This window comes from Penaeus vannamei, chromosome 14 (genome assembly GCF_042767895.1).
Source record: "Penaeus vannamei isolate JL-2024 chromosome 14, ASM4276789v1, whole genome shotgun sequence".
NCBI lineage: Eukaryota > Metazoa > Arthropoda > Malacostraca > Decapoda > Penaeidae > Penaeus > Penaeus vannamei.
In genome coordinates, this window is record NC_091562.1 from 3,037,829 (window position 1) to 3,042,828 (window position 5,000).

Consider the following 5,000-nt stretch of genomic DNA (forward strand, 5'->3'; position numbering starts at 1 on the left):
CATTCCGCAATAACACGACGTCCCACTTTCAGACGGAGGAGCCCGTGCCGCCGTGAGCCCGTCCAGCGCCCCGAGGAGGGATGGGAAGAGGACACCGAGGAGGGATAGGAAGAGGACACCGAGGAGGGATAGGAAGAGGACACCGAGGCTTGGGAAACCTTCCGCGGGTTGGCAGCTCCAAGGGCTTCGTCGTCCTGGTGAATCCGAGGGGCGTTCCCGTGGCAGGTGCAGCGTCGTCATCACCTTCTGGCGACGCCCTTGTCTGCGCGCTCGTGTGTGTGTATGTGATCGAAGGTGAGCGGGAGCGGAATTGCTCAAGGGATCGGGTATTAAAAGCGCTGGATTGTCTAGACGGGCGTTGCGGCAAGCGGTTTCGTTTTTGCAATGTCTGCTCTCGCTCGCTCTGTCTCTGTCTCTGTCTCTCTGTCTCTCTCTCTCTCTCTCTCTCTCTCTCTCTATATATATATATATATATATATATATATACAGACACACAAACACACATATATATGTGTATCTGTGTCGCTTTCCCAATTGTGTATTATGTATATATATATATATATATATATATATATATATATATATATATATATAGAGAGAGAGAGAGAGAGAGAGAGAGAGAGAGAGTACTGATTATTTTTAAAAATGTGAGCAGATACGTAGTTACATGAACGTAAACACATGACACTAAACTGATAAACAGTCAGATACAGACACGTACACAGTCGAACATTATAAACTGACATATCTTCGCCGAATACGTTTCTCCGCTGCGTTTCTCTTCCCTGTGCGATACCCTTTTCTTGCCCCCTCCCCCGCATGGACAAACCAGGGTAAACCAGTCCGTTTCCCTCCCTCAAAGTGGGCCACGGATTTCCCCTTGAGGGTGGGTGGGGTGGGTGGGGTCTCCCCGGGGTAAGACGCCTCCTGAGACGGGCTTTTACCCATGGGAAGACGTGCTTTTTGGGAGCAAGGAACCAGTTCTTCTTTTGGTTCTGCGTCCGTTGGCATAAACAGTTGTGAAAGTTCAAGGTGAGGGTGTTTGTTGGCGTTGTTTGTGATGAATTAAGGAGAAAGATGATGATGATCACGATGGCAGCACAACAACAGTAACTGGAACAACGCCAGTGATAAGAAAAATAGCAATAATAATGATGATAATAATAGTAACAAAATGATAATGATGGTGATAATGGGACCTGCAGAATTGGTAGTAGTAAACAACGTGATTAATATTTAAGGTCAAAGTAGTTTTTATTCTGTTACCACTGGTTGTGGTCACGACGCAGAATGGTGACAAGGTAGTCAAAATAATTGTTTACTAGAAATTTTAATACTTACGTTTAATTATTCAGTAATAGTGATTATAGACTCGATAACAACTCATTGACAAGTCTGATACTGATTGCGATAATGATAATACTTTTAATAGCGACGATAATAACTTTAACAATGACGATGATTATGAATATATTAATAATAATCCAAATTAAACTTCTTGTGATAATATCAACAATGATTATACATTGAAAATGATAATTATGGTCATACTATTATTAGTAATGGCATTAGTAGCAATGATATGTGAAATTATAATTATTGTAATGATGATAGTAATGTAATTAGTAGTAATTATAATGACATCAATCATTATTGCCATGGTATTCATAGAATTATAATGATGATAATGGTGATATAGAAGAGTAACTTACTGGTGGTAATAACAAAAAGGAACAGAGAAATTCAACTTCACAAATACTTTTTTCTTTAGATCCCAATCTCGCCTGCAGACCTCACTCTGCAACGCGGTGTGTTCGCTGTTCGGCACCGCGACCTACTTCTCTCCTGTGTGTATGGGAACTAACAAAATGTTATATATATATATATATATATATATATATATATATATATATATATATAAATATAAATATATATATATACATATATACATATATATATATAAATATATGTGTGTGTGTGTGTGTGTGTGTGTGTGTGTGTGTGTGTGTGTGTGTGTGTGTGTGTGTTCATTTATATATGATATATATAATTATGTGTATGTATGTTCACACACATACACATAGGAACAAAGAGAGAGAGAGAGAGAGAGATGAAGATAGAGAGAGAGAGAGAGAGAGATAAAGATAAAGATAGAGAGAAAGAGAAAAAAAAAGACAAAGACAAAACCTGAGACAGCAACAGAGAGGCAGAGACCGATTGCGCGTGCAAATATATACGTATAGAATAATATATTCCACGCATGGAAGACCGATGCCTCGTGGGCGTGCGAACGTGAGGAAGAGTCGGCGGTCACTAGGTCAGCCCAAACCACAAGCTTGAAATATCTCGCCAAATTTGCGTTGAAATGTTAAAACCATCGCAGAGACGGACACCTGGGGCGCACACTCAAAATTCGTTGATCCAATTACGAGCTGCAACACCTGCGCCGCCGTGTACTCCAGCGAACGAGCAAGCAGGGAGGGGCTCGCTCGTTCAACAGCTAATTGGGTCGTAGCGTGAGAGAAGCGGAAAGTTGCTAATTGTAGCGGTAGATTGAACATCATGATTCATTGCTGTTGCGGCGGTCAATCACAGAGGATGATGGGTTGGGTTGGTGATGGTTAGTTTGGAAAATTGAAAAAATAACGATAAAATACGGAGGAAAAGTGTCTGATAGGCAGGGAAAAGTCCGCTCATTCACACATTTAGTAACTGGTTCGTTTGGTCTCACGGTCTCCCTTTTATTTCCAGAACGCTGAACGATCTAGTAAAGTAAATTGAAGAACATTTATAGATGTTTTACGCTGTCAGTAACACTTACTCGAAATTTTAGATAAACACAAGTTTTAGAAGGACGCCACTTTGTTCAAAATATCTTCATATTACCACAAGGACAACATATTAAGCTGCGTTCCACATTATAATTCCTTTATTGGTGCTGGCCCTTGGAGATATAACCATTAACTGTATTAATTCACGTTGACTTTATCAGTCTAGGAAAGGCGAAATAATCTAGACCCTTAAATATGAGAGCAAGTGTCCGGAGAAATTATGGAAAAATATGACATTGATAAGTTGAACATTTATTGTCTCTGAGATCCAGGAAAAGGAAGTGCATATTATACATTATGGAATTTATAGGAAGAGATGAATCTTAGATGCAAATTCGATGCATGCTTACATATCTAACTTTTCATATGCTTAACTTTTGATATCGAAAACATAAAGAATTACCGGGAAAAGATGAATCTAAGATGCAAATTAGATGCACTTTCCATATGCTTAACTTTTGATATCGAAAATATATAAAGAATTATCAGGAAGAGATGAATCTAAGATTCAAATTAGATGCACTTTTCATATACTTTTTTGATATCGAAAATATATAAAGAATTACCAGGAAGAGATGAATCTAAGATGCAGATTAGATGTACTTTCCATATGCTTAACTTTTTATATCGAAAACCTATAAAGAATTACCAGGAAGAGATAAATCTAAGCTGCAAATTACATGCATGCTTACATATCCTTAAATTTTTTATATCGAAAACTGGGCATATGGCTGCTATCTCAACATCGACGTTTTCCGCCTTTCGAATTTGCACTCCGCGAATTTCGAGTTCCATAAGTTACCAAATCCTCCATGGGACAGTACACGGCATCACTGTTCATTAGGTTTTGCAAAGTGTAGTGCAAGAGCCATATGATGCCCCATCGTACCTAATTGTTACATCAGTTTTGCTCCATTGCATCTAGTACATTCCTTTTTTTTGTCATTATTACTTATTATTCGCACGCACCATGACGTAACGCGAATGTCAGCTGTTGTTACGTCATCCTCGCAGAATCCCCCGTCGGAAAAATTCGGTGTTGTTTCCGCTTCTTGCACTAATTCCTGCCCGTGATCTGCTGCTGGACGTCGTGCACCCGAGGAATTTTCGCACAGCCCGTGATTGTGGAAAAAAATGTGGTCCGTTTCTTTCTACTTCCCTAGATCTCTCCTGTCTGTCTCTCTCTCTTTCTCACTATTAGTCCCTTTCCCTTCCCTCTCCGTCTCCCTCTCCCTCTCCCTCCCCCTCTCTCAATATATATATATATATATATATATATATATATATATATATATATATATATATATTATATATACACACACACATATATATACATATATATGTATGTATATATATATATATATATATATATATATATATATATATATATTTTTTTTTTTTTTTTTTTTTATGTATATATATATATATATATATATATATATATATATATATATATATATATATATATCGCTTGTCTCTCTCTCTCTCTCTCTCTCTCTCTCTCTCTCTCTCTCTCTCTCTCTCTCTCTCTCTCTCTCTCTCTCTCTCTCCCTCTCTCTCTCTCTCTCTCTCTCTCTCTCTCTCTCTCTCTCTCTCTCTCTCTCTCTCTCTCTCTCTCTCTCTCTCTCTCTCTCTCTCTCTCTCTCCTCTCTCTCTCTCTCTCTCTCTCCCTCTTTCTCTCTCCCCCTCCCTCCCTCTCTCTCTCCCTTACTCCCTCCCTCTCTCTCCCTTACTCCCTCTCTCCCTCTCCCTTACTCCCTCTCTCCCTCTCCCTTCCTCCCTCCCACTCTCCCTCCCTCCCTCTCTCCCTCTCCTTCCCTCCCTCCCTTCCTCTCTCTCTCTGTTTATTATTTTTCGTAAACGGTACAGAGCAGGATGATGAAGAATATCCAAAGAGTAATGAAGATAATATAACCAACAGTGTGATTATTAAGTTAACAGTTCCGTAATTTCGTCAAATGTATTTTTCATTAAGTAGCAAGCAGGTTATATGTCTGTTATGTGCCTGTTTTAGACAATAAGGTTAAAAGTCCATTGTTTTAACAGTGATGTAATATGCTTGGTAAACTGAAACAATACTGACGAGTATCTTTTTATGTATACTCAGTATCTAGCTAAATATATACTGGCATTAATTATCTTATTGTTGAAGAATGGGGTGAAGAATGG

The 5,000-nt window shown here is 38.9% G+C and overlaps 1 protein-coding gene across 3 annotated transcripts in view; it reads left to right on the top strand.

Moving 5' to 3' along the window:
• The window catches only part of LOC113807279 (low density lipoprotein receptor adapter protein 1), a 78,991-nt gene that overhangs the window by 72,555 nt on the left and 1,436 nt on the right, over positions 1-5,000 (top strand). For all 3 annotated transcript variants that reach the window (XM_070129620.1, XM_070129621.1, XM_070129619.1), the window contains exon 7: positions 33-294. The gene's annotated coding sequence lies outside the window, so the exon portion shown is untranslated. The remainder of the gene's footprint in view (positions 1-32; positions 295-5,000) is intronic.